The sequence below is a fragment of the Microcebus murinus genome, unplaced genomic scaffold (genome assembly GCF_040939455.1).
Source record: "Microcebus murinus isolate Inina unplaced genomic scaffold, M.murinus_Inina_mat1.0 scaf001_hap2_Mmur4.0, whole genome shotgun sequence".
NCBI classification, from domain to species: Eukaryota; Metazoa; Chordata; class Mammalia; order Primates; family Cheirogaleidae; genus Microcebus; species Microcebus murinus.
Window position 1 is genome coordinate 1,877,219 of NW_027438947.1, and position 12,350 is coordinate 1,889,568.

At 41.5% G+C, this 12,350-nt stretch overlaps 1 pseudogene; it reads right to left on the reverse strand.

Moving 5' to 3' along the window:
* Positions 1-9,533: 9,533 nt before the first annotated feature.
* LOC105857001 (UAP56-interacting factor pseudogene) lies at positions 9,534-10,195 on the reverse strand (annotated as a pseudogene).
* Between the last annotated feature and the right edge of the window lie 2,155 nt (positions 10,196-12,350).

Genomic DNA, 12,350 nt, shown 5'->3' on the forward strand with positions numbered 1-12,350 from the left:
GCAGTGTAGGAGTGTTCCTCTCTCTCCGCAACCTTGCCAGCATTTATTGTTTGGAGATTTTTTGATAAAGGCCATTCTCACTGGGGTTAAGTGATATCTCATTGTGGTTTTGATTTGCATTTCCCTGATGATTAGAGATGTTGAGCATTTTTTCATGTTTGTTGGCCATTCTTCTGTCTTCTTTAGAAAAGTTTCTGTTCAAGTCCTTTGCCCACATTTTAATGGGGTTATTTGATTTTTTCTTCCTGATTTTCATGAGTTCTAAGTATATTCTAGTTATCAGTCCCTTACCATCCGATAGGGGATAAGGATGCAAAAATTTTCTCCCATTCTGTAGGTTGTCTGTTTACTTTCATGACTATCTCTTTGGCTGTGCAGAAGCTTTGTAGTTTGATCATGTCCCATTTATTTATTTATATATGTTTTATTTTTTTTATTTATTTATTTATTTTAATTTTTTTTATTTTGGCATATTATGGGGGTACAGATTTTAAGGTTTCAATAAATGCCCATTTCCCCCCTCCCCCCAAAAGTCTGAGTCTCCATCATGACCATCCCCCAGATGGTGCACATCTCACTCATTATGTATGTATATACCAGCCCCCCTCCCCCCTCCCACCTGCCCAATACCCTATTACTGTAGTACCTATGTGTCCACTTAGGTGCTACTCAGTTAATACCAGTTTGCTGGAGAATATATCTGGTGCTTGTTTTTCCATTCTTGGGATACTTCACTTAGTAGTATGGGTTCCAGCTCTAACCAGGAAAATATAAGATGTGCTATATCACCATTGTTACTTAGAGCTGAATAGTACTCCATGGTATACATATACCACATTTTATTAATCCATTCTTGGATTGATGGGCACTTGGGCTGTTTCCACAGCCTTGCAATTATGAATTGTGCTGCTATAAACATTTGAGTGCAGGTGTCTTTTTTGTAGAGTGTCACTGGATCATTTGGGTAGATGCCCAGCAATGGGATTGCTGGATCAAATGGTAGATTGACTTGTATCGCTTTAAGGTATCTCCATATTGCTTTCCACAGAGGTTGAACTAGTTTGCAGTCCCACCAGCAGTGTAGGAGTGTTCCTCTCTCTCCGCAACCATGCCAGCATTTATTGTTTGGAGATTTTTTGATAAAGGCCATTCTCACTGGGGTTAAGTGATATCTCATTGTGGTTTTGATTTGCATTTCCCTGATGATTAGAGATGTTGAGCATTTCTTCATATGTTTGTTGGCCATTCTTCTGTCTTCTTTAGAAAAGTTTCTGTTCAAGTCCTTTGCCCACTTTTTAATGGGGTTATTTGATTTTTTCTTCCTGCTTTTCGTGAGTTCTAAGTATATTCTAGTTATCAGTCCCTTATCGGATGCATAGGATGCAAAAATTTTCTCCCATTCTGTAGGTTGTCTGTTTACTTTCATGACTATTTCTTTGGCTGTGCAGAAGCTTTGTAGTTTGATCATGTCCCATTTATTTATTTTTGTTGGTGCTGTGATTGCCTTTGGGGACTTCTTCATAAACTCTTTGCCCAGGCTGATGTCTAGGAGAGTGTTTCCAACTTTTTCCTCTAGAGTTCTAATAGTTTCATATCTTAGGTTTAAGTCTGTTATCCAGCGTGAGTTGGTTTTTGTGAGAGGTGAAAGGTGTGGGTCCTGTTTTAGCCTTCTACAGGTGGCTATCCAGTTTTCCCAGCACCATTTATTGAAGAGGGATTCTTTTCCCCAGCGTATGTGTTTGTCTGCTTTGTCAAAGATGAGATGGCTATATGAGGATGGTTTTATATCAGGATTCTCACATCTGTTCCACTGGTCAATATTCCTATTTTTGTGCCAATACCATATTGATTTAATTACTACAGCTTTGTAGTATAGTTTGATACCTGGCATATTAATGCCTCCCATTTTGTTTTTGTTGCCTAGAATTGCTCTTATATTCGGGGTCTTCTTTGGTTCCATAAGAAGCGTAAAATTATTTTTTCTATATCTGTGAAGAATGCTGATGGGATTTTAATAGGTATTGCATTGAATCTGTAGATCAGTTTGGGTAGTATAGACATTTTGATGATATTGAGTCTGCCGATCCACGAGCATGGTATGGATTTCCATCTGTTTACATCCTCTGCTGTTTCCTTCCTCAGTGTTTCATAGTTCTCCCTGTAGAGGTCTTTTACCTCCTTGGTTAAGTATATTCCTAGGTACTTTAATTTCTTTGTTGCTATTGTGAAGGGAATTGAGTCTTTGATTTGGTTCTCAATTAGATTATTGTTGGCGTATATGAATGCCTCTGATTTCTGTGTATTGATTTTGTATCCTGAGACTTTACTAAATTCATTGATCAGTTCCAGGAGTTTCTTGGTTGACTCTTCGGGGTTTTCTAGATACAATATCCTATCATCAGCAAACAGTGAAAGTTTGATCTCTTCTGCCTCTATTTGGATACCTTTGATTCCATTTTCCTGTCTGATTGCTGTAGTCAACACTTCCAGCACTATGTTGAACAGAAGTGGAGATAGTGGGCAGCCTTGTCTGGTTCCAGTTCTAAGTGGGAATGATTTCAATTTTTCCCCATTCAGTATGATGTTGGCTATGGGTCTGTCATATATGGCTTGTATCATTTTTAGGTATGTCCCTTCTATGCCTATTTTCTTAAGTGTTCATATCATGAAAGGGTGTTGAATTCTGTCAAAAGCCTTTTCTGCATCTATTGAAAGAATCATGTGGTCTTTGTTTTTGCTCCTGTTTATGTGGTGAATTGCATTTATAGATTTACGTATGTTGAACAATCCGTGCATTTCTGGGATGAAGCCCACTTGGTCATGGTGGATTATTTTTTGATAAGTGTCTGGATTCGGTTAGCTAAGATTTTGTTGAAAATTTTTGCATCTATATTCATTAGGGATATTGGTCTGTAGTTTTCTTTTTTTGTTGCATCCTTTCCTGGTTTTGGTATCAGAGTAATATTCACTTCATAAAAGGTGTCGGGGAGGTTTCCGTTCTTCTCGATGTTGTGGAATAGTTTCTGCAAGATAGGTACTAGTTCTTCTTTGTAAGTGTGGTGAAATTCAGGTTTGAAGGCATCTGGACTGGGACTTTTCTTTTTAGGGAGATTTTTAATTGCTGTTTCTATTTCAGCTGTTTAGATTGGTCTGTTCAGGAAATCTATTTCTTCCTGGTTGAGCCTAGGGAGGCTGTGTGTTTTTAGAAATTTGTCCATTTCCTCCACATTTTCCAATTTGTGTGCATAAACATTTTTGTAGTATTCATAAATTGTATCTTGTATCTCTTTGTGATCAGTTGTGATATCTCCTTTTTTGTTCCTGATGGAGCTTATTAGAAATTTCTTTTTACTGCTTTTCATTCACTTAGCCAATGGTGTGTCAATTTTGTTTATTTTTTCAAAGAACCAACGTTTTCTTTTATTAATCTCCTGAATAGCTTCCCTGTTTTCAATTTCGTTTAGTTCTGATTTTATCTTGTTGATTTCACTTCTTCTGCTGGGTTTGGGGTTGGTCTGTTCTTCTTTTTCCAGCTCTTTGAGTCGTTTCATTAGATTGTCTATTTGTGATCTTCTTGTCTTTTGGTTATAGGCATTTATGGAGATAAACTTTCCTCTCAGAAGTGGTTTAGCTGTGTCCCAGCGAGTTGATAACTTGTCTCTCCATTGTCGTTTTCTTCATAGAACTTTTTTATTTCCGTCTTGATTTCTTCATTTATGAAGTAATCATTTAGTAGGAGGTTGTTTAATTTCCACGTTTTTGTGTAGAAATGTGAGTTTCTGTTACGGTTGATTTCTACTTTTATTCCACTGTGATCTGAGAAGGTACATGGTACGATTTCTATTTTTTTAAATTTCTTGAGGTTTACTTTATGTCATAGGATATGGTGAATCTTAGAGAATGTCCCATGAGCTGATGAGAAGAACGTATATTCAGTGTATTTTGGGTAGAATGTTCTGTAAATGTCAGTCAGACCCAATTGTTCTAGAGTTTTGTTTAAGTCCATTTTTTCTTTGTTAATTTTCTGTTTGGAGGATCTGTCTCGTGCCGTCAGTGGGGTGTTGAAATCTCCGGTGATTATGGAGTTCCTATAAATCCATTTGCTTAGCTCCAGTAAGGTTTGCTTTATGAATCTGGGTGCACCTAAGTTGGGTGCATATATATTTAAAATTGTTATCTCTTCTTGTTGAACTGTGCCCTTCACCATTATTTAATGACCCTCTTTGTCATTCACTACTTTTGGTGGTTTAAATACTAAATCGTCTGAAACTAGAACTGCCACAGCAGCCTTCTTTTGGCTTCTATTTGATTGGAATATTGATCTCCACCCTTTTATTTTTTGTCTATATGCATCCTTGCAGGTTAGATGTGTTTCCTGAAGATAGCATATACTTGGCCTGTATATTTCCTTATCCATTCAGCCAGCCTATGTCTCTTGAGTGGAGAGTTTAAGCCATTCACATTTATTGAGAGAAATGATAGGTAAGGTAGATTACTGTTCATTGTGTTGGGTTGCATGTTGTTGCTATGACTTCTGTCTCCAGCCATTGTAATATCTAGCCTTTAATATCTTTGGGTTTTGGTTGTTTTTATATTCATGGGTTATTATTATGATGTTCCTTGCGTAACGCTGTTTTAAGTACTTCTTGTATGGCTGGTCTTGTCTGGGTGAATTCTCTGAGCCTTTGCTTGTTTGAGAATGTTTTTATTTCTCCTTCATATACGAAGGTTCGTTTTGCAGGGAATAATATTCTAGGCTGGGCATTGTTTTGTTTCAAAGGGTGAGAATGGGGCCCGAGTCTCTCCTTGCTTGTAAAGTCTCATTAGAGAAGTCTGATGTTATTCGAATTGGCTTTCCCTTGCATGTTACTTGCTTCTTTTGTCTTACAGCTCTTAAAAGGGCCTCTTTAGTTGATACTTTGGTCAGTGTGATGACTGCATGTCGTGACGTCTTCCTGTTTGCATTGCATCTCCCAGGGGTCCTCTGAGCTTCTTGAACTTGTATATCAAGATTTTGAACAAGGCCTGGGAAATTTTCCTCTATTATATATTCAAACAGCTTGTCCAACTCATTGAGTGTTGTCTTCTTCCCCTTCTTGTAACCCTGTGACCCTCACATTAGGTTTCTTCACATAATCCCACAGCTCTTGTAGGCTTTGCTCTTTTCTCTTGTTTCTCTGCTCTATTTCTGTGACTGATTTATTTAATTGGAGGGTGTTATCGTCAAGCTCTGAGATTCTTTCTTCTGTTTGATCTACTCTGTTCTTGAGAATTTCCACTGTATTTTGTAGTTCTTTGAATTGATTCTTCATTTCCAGATGTTCGGTTACCCTTTTCTTCATTGTGTCTATTTCTTTTCCCACATCCTGGAGGCTTTTTGTGGTTTCTTTGTGTTGGCTATTGAGTTGTTGTTGCAGCTGGGTGAGTGTTCTTATGATCCACATATGAAATTCCTCTTCTGTCATATTGGTTGCCTGATTTTGGTTGGTGTCCGTTTCTAGGGGGCTGGTGGTCCACTTTGTGGGTGTGTTTTCCGTTTGGTTCTTCATATTTCCTGAGTTCTTTCGCTGATTTCTTCCCATGTTGATCAGTTGTTGTTTCTTTCCTTAAGTTATTGTTTGGGTATTCACACACCTTGTTTAGTTTCTGAGGCATTAGGTGGTGTCTGTGGGTGAAATTGGACCACTCCCTGTATATTGAGTCAGTATGTGCTGTGGAAAGGCTGTGCAACAATCTGTCCCTGTCAGTAGGTGGTGTTTGCTTGGAGGAACAGGCTATGCTGTTGATTTTGTGTCCTGTTATCTGCTCTTGTTCTGGGTTGAGCTGGGTTGGGTTAGCCTGCCCTCAGGCCGTTAGCAGGGGTGAAAGTTCTGTTCTCTGCTTCCAGAGAAAGCTGTCAGGGCGGGGCTGGAATGGTCCTGCTCAGCCAGAAAGTCTGTGTGTGGGGGTGGGACTGTCTGAGACCCACAGTCTGGAGCGGGCCTCGCTTCTTTCCACTCTCCCCAAGTCCGCAGCTACTCCTGGGCCTCTGGCAGCAGGCCAGACCACAAGCCACCAGGCCTCCTCGGACTGTGATGCCGGCGGTGAGGTTTTTAGGGCGATTTTTAATCACTGTTTCTATTTTAGCTCTTGAGATTGGTCTGTTAATGGAACCTATTTCTTCCTGATTGAGCCTAGGGAGGCTGTGTTTCTAGAAATTTGTCCATTTCCTTCACAATTTCCAGTTTGTGTGCATAAAGACTTTTGTAGGACTGATAAATTATATCTTGTATCTCTTTGGGATCAGTTGTGATATCTCCTTCTTTGTTTCTGATCGAGCTTATTAGAAATTTCTCTTTTTGCTTTTCGTTAGCTTAGCCAGTGGTGTGTCAATTTTTATTTTTTCAAGGAACCAATGCTTTGTTTTATTAATCTCCTTAATAACTTCCGTATTTTCAATTTAATTTAGTTCTGATTTTATCTTGTTGATTTCACTTCTTCTGCTGGGTTTGGGGCTGGTCTGTCTTTCTTTATCCAGCTCTTTGAGTCGTTTCATTAGATTGTCTATTTGTGATCTTTTTGATTTTTGGTTATAGCCATTTATAGGGATAAATTTTCCTCTTAGAACTGCTTTAGCTGTGTCCCAGAGAAGTTGATAGCTTGTGTCTCCATTGTCATTTTGTTGAAATTTTTTTTTTAATTCCATCTTGATTTCTTCATTTATAAGTAATCATTTAGTAGGAAGTTGTTTATTTTCCAGGTTTTTGTGTAGAAATGTGAGCTTCTGTTATGTTTGATTTCTACTTTTATTCCACTGTTATCAGGGTATATATATGGTATGATTTCTATTTTTTTTTAAATTTCTTTAGGTTTACTTTGTGTCCTAGGATATGGTCAATTTTAGAGAATGTCCCGTGAGCTGATGAGAAGAACGTATATTCAGTGGATTTTGGGTAGAATGTCCTGTAAATGTCAGTCAGTACTAATATTCTAGAGTTTTGTTTAAGTCCATTATTTCTTTGTTAATTTTCTGTTTGGAGGATCTGTCTTGTGCTGTCAGTGGGGTGTTGAAATCTCTGGTGATTATGGAGTTGCTATTAATCCATTTGCTTAGCTCCAGTAAGGTTTGCTTTATGAATCTGGGTTCACCTAAGTTGGGTGCATATATATTTAAAATTGTAATCTCTTCTTGTTGAACTGTGCCCCTCACCATTATATAATGACCCTCTTTGTCTTTCACTACTTTTGTTGGTTTAAAAACTAAATCATCTGAAATTAGAACTGCCATGCCAGCCTTCTTTTGGCTTCCACTTGGTTGGAATACTGATTTCCACCTTTTTACCTTTAGTCTTATGCATCCTTGCAGGTTAGATGTGTTTCCTGAAGACAGCATATACTTGGCCTGTGTTTTCTTATCCATTCAGCCAGCCTATGTCTCTTGAGTGGAGAGTTTAGGCCATTCACATTTATTGAGAGAACTGATAGGTAAAATAGATTACTGTTCATTGTATTGGGTTGGATGTTGTTGCTTTGATGTCTCCCTTGAGCCATTGTAATATCTGGTCTTTAATCTTTGGGTTTTGGTTGTTTTTATATTCGTGAGCTTTTATTATGGTGTTCTGTGTGTAACACTGTTTTGAGTACTTCTTGTAGGGCTGGTATTGTCTAGGTGAATTCTCTCAGACTTTGCTTATCTGAGAATGTCTTTATTTCTCCTTCATATACGAAGCTTAGTTTTGCAGGGAATAGGATTCTAGGGTGGGCATTGTTTTGTTTCAAAAGAGTGAGAATGGGGCCCCAGTCTCTCCTTGCTTGTAAAGTCTCATTAGAGAAGTCTGGTGTTATTCGAATTGGTTTTCCCTTGTATGTTACTTGCTTCTTTCGTTTTACAGCTTTTAGAAGGGCCTCTTTAGTTGATACTTTGGTCAGTCTGATGACTGCATGGCGTGTCGTATTCCTGTTTGCATTGAATCTCCCAGGGGTCCTCTGAGCTTCTTGAACTTGTATATCAAGATTTTGAGCAAGGCCTGGGAAATTTTCCTCTATTATATCTTCAAACAGCTTGTCCAACCCTTGAGTGTTGTCTTCTTCCCTTTCTGGTAACCCTATGACCCTCTCATTAGGTTTCTTCACATAATCTCACATCTCTTGTAGGCTTTGCTCTTTTCTCTTGTCTCTCTGCTCTATCTCTGTGACTTCTTTCTTTAATTGGAGGGTGTTATCTTCAATCTCTGAAATTCTTTTTTCTGGTTGATCTACCCTGTTCTTGAGACTTTCCACTGTATTTTGTAGTTCCCTGAATTGATTCTTCATTTCCAGGAGTTTGGTTAACCTTTTCTTCATTGTGTCGATCTCTTTAGTCAACTTTTTTTCCAGGTCATGGAGGCTTTTTTGGTTTCTTTGTGTTGGTTATTGAGTTGTTCTTTCAGGTCGTTGAATTTTCTGATGATCCACATTCATAATTCCTCTTCTGTCATTTTGATTGCCTGATTTTGGTTGGTGTCTGTTTCTAGGGGGCTGGTGTTCCTTTTTGGGAGTTTGTTTTCCATTTGGTTCTTCTTATTTCCTGAGTTCCTTCGTTGATTTCCTCCTATGTCACTCAGTTATTGTTTCTTTCCTTTAGGTTTTCGTTTTGGTATTCACACACCTTGTTTTTTTTCTGAGCCGGTAGGTGGTATCTGTGGGTGAGATTTGACCACTCCCTGTATAATGAGTCAGTAGGTGCCGTAAAAAGGGTGTGCAAGATGCCCTCCCTGTCAGTACGTGGTGCCCGCTTGGAGGAACAGGCTAGGCTGTTGTTTTTGTGTCCTTTTTCCAGCTCTTGTTGTGGAGAGGCACTCCAGCGCCTCAGGTGGTGGGTGGGTGGGGCCCTGGGACTTCCAGATGTGTCTTTTTCTTCCCCTCATGAGGGCTGGTTTCGGAGTGAGTCTGGGCAGAGCTGGGTTGGGTAAGCCTGCCCTCTGGCACCACCAATGTCGTTAATAGTGGTTAAAATTCTGTTCTGTGCTTCCAGGCAAAGCTGTGAGGGAGAGTCTGGAATGTTTCAGCTCAGTCAGAGAGTCTGCGTGTGGGGTTGGGGCTGTCTGAGACCCACAGTCTGTATTGAGCCTTGCTTCTTTCCACCGTCCCCAACTCCGCGGCTACTCCTGGGCCTCTGCCAGCAAGCCAGACAACATGCCCCCAGGCCTCCCCTGACTTGATGCCTCCGGGAGTTTTTATGCACCGGAACACCACCTGGGCTGGGCGCACAGCCTCCCTTTGAGGGGAGGGTTGCCCTCTAGGATGCTGATCTGCCCCTGAAGGCACACACACATCATTAGGCTGTTCATGTATATCCCTTCTGTGCCCCAGGCTATGCGAGACCTCAGTGCACAGGATCTTGCCTGCAGGTCTGACCTCTGGGTCCCAGATTTCAAACTATATCCCCACCAGGGAGAGGAGTGCCAGTCCCAATTCACCCACAGGGAGCCCAAGCTGGGTCTATGTCTCTCAGATTCGGGGCAATTTAACTTTTCAAATAGAGTCATCACTTAAAAGTCCATTTGACATGGGACCTATCCCACAGTTACAGAGCGGTTTTCCCCGTTGTTGAATGTTAGAGTGGCTCTTTGTTCCTTCAGGATCCCAAACTGGTTATTCAAGTATAGCAGTATGAGTTAATCATGGCTTGTTAGTTATTGTGCACTGTACTGCTCTAGGATTGTCAACGGATACAGTCAAAATTCCTCCATTTGTGGTAGAAGTTCGCGATTGACGAGTTCTCTTTGCTACTACATTGTCTAGCAGTTGTTCTGTGTTCAACTGGGCCTAAACCTTCAGGCCTCTTCTGAAAAAAAAAGTTGCCTGATGCATATGTTTCTGATGGCTTTATTTCCATTCCTGGTAAAATTAACTGGAACATTATTTTTTCTGTTTAACTGGTTAGGTCTCTTGAGACTTCAACTGGCTTCCTCTGCACTTCATTTTGCCTCAGAAGGTTTCCCTTCCTTTTTAACACTGCAAAATGTTATTCTGTATTCTTGTCACTTAGAGGTGGACAATTCATAGGACTAATTCCTTTTCGAATTCCAATTGCTTTCCAGGCTGCAAGTCCCATGATAACGCCATAAGGGTATCTCTTTCCAGGCATTACTCTTCCTCTACGGCTCAGACTAGTCTTACCAAAACCAGAATTCTGTTGGATTCCCCATCATACTCTCATCCTGAATTGCCAGCTACCACTCTGTTGGAGTCTTCTATTTAGTCTTGGAAAATTCTGCCTCTTTCCTTCCTTTCTGTTCAATTTGATGATATCAGCTGTGCTTGCCACTTGTGTCAGGGCCCCCAGCTCGGTTCCGCCCACTCGCAAGCAAACTCGATCTTTACCCTTTTCCCATACCTTACCCTTAGTTTTCTTACATGCATATAACAAAAAGAATAGAATGCTAGTGATAGGTCCAGGGATGGGTGGGGGGAGAAAGAGAGAAACAGACAGGAAGCCTAATTTGTAGCAAAATGCTGTTTATTTTGAGCATCTGGATGCACATGGGTGGAGGCCAAAGAACATCCACCCTGAGGGAGGGGAAAGCCTTGGGGTTTTGTAAAGTGTTTCTTAGGGGGGAGTGAGTATCTGGGCCAGGACAGGCACTGCAATAAAAAAAAAATTAAGCAACAAATTTTTGGGACCCCTGGGTCAGTCTCATCCTGTACAGATAAGAGAGAGGAGTAGTTTCGTCCTTATGGGGGCGGGGATAGGAATGCGGGCATCTACGGCTGTCTGTTAGGTTTTATAACCTCCAAGGACTCTGCAAACCCATCAGGCTATTGATTCACCAACCTCAGTTTTCCATTGATGGCATTCTGTCCCATACATACTTTTCAGGTTCCTACCGGGAACAAACCAAACTCCGCATTCCATTTAATAGTCTGGACCTAACATAAAACTTCCTGTTTTGTCCTAACTTTCCCTTTTCCTAAATAACGAGTAATTTTAGGACAAAAAATTCTGTACAAGATCCTTTGTCTATAATAATTTTCTCCTTTCTGTTTAACCTTTCTTACCAAAAATACATTTCTATATTCATTGCCATTTTACATCTCTTTCTCATACAAGTTACTTTCTATTTTGTTCTTTTTTTAAATCCATATTTTGACCCAACCTTTAAATAACCTCTGGATTAGACAAAATTACACATTCTATGCTTCTTTTATAATTTTTCTTATTAAAAGAATATTTATTGGTTCACCTTAGGGGTAAAATCACATGCATTGACTAGAATTGTTATATTAGTACTTTAAATTTTAGAGAAAGATTAAAAAGTAGGAAGTCATGAATAGTCCATCATAAGACACTTGTGATGAGAAACACTGCCAGACAGAGTGTCTCTGCAGAAAAGACAGATTCTAGCAGAAATTAGAAAAAAGAAGCAAGAAGACGAGCATACAGCGGACGAGGGCCAGAAGGAGGGGTACCTAAGACCCCGGGAGACTCCACGGGAGGAGGCTGTGGAGGAGAACTGGAGGCTGAGACCACCGGAGCAGACCGGAGACCAGCGGCAAGGGTAGGTGGATTTGCTGTTTCCCCTCCCCTGCATTTGGGACTGCTGGTGGGCGCCCGAGTGGGTTGAGAGACCTGCGGACACCAGCCCAGAGACTGCTGCCGCCAGCCAGCGGCGAGCCTGTAGCAGATGAGGCACTAGGTTCCCAACTTCCTCCGGGCACCTCCGTGTGCACAGACCCGAGCCGCGTGGCAGGCACCATATTGCCTCCTCCTCCCCTCCACCGACCCTACCCGAGGCTGCCCAGAGAGACAATACAGCCACCAGCCAGAGGCACCTCCAGGGAATGGGACCTTCCCTTTTGGGACCCTACAGCTGACTCAGGGGAACTCAACTGTGAGCTCCCTACCCGCCAGCTCTCCCAGGTGCTGCTGGCACAGTGTTCCCAGGAGAACAGTGCCGACTCAGAGGCTGAGAGACATAGACCCAGCTTGGGCTCCCTGTGGGTGAATTGGGACCGGAAATCCTCTCTCTGGTGAAAATACAGTTTGAACTCTGGGACCCAGAGGACGGAGCTGCAGACCAGATCCCCTGCACCGAGGGCTAGCATTGCCCGGGACACAGAAGGGTTATATGTGAACAGCCTACTGAGGTGTGTGTGCCTCCAGGGGCAGATAAGCATCCTAGAGGGCAATCCTCCTCCCAGGAGGAGGCCGTGTACCCAGCCCAGGTGGCGTTCCTGTGCAGAGAACCTCCCCGCTGGCATCACAGTCTGGGGAGGACTGGTGGCTTATGGTCTGGCCTGCTGGCAGAGGTCCAGGAGTAGCTGCGGACTTGGGGAGGGTGGAAAGAAGCGAGGCTCGCTCCAGACTGTGGGTCTCAGACAGCCCCACC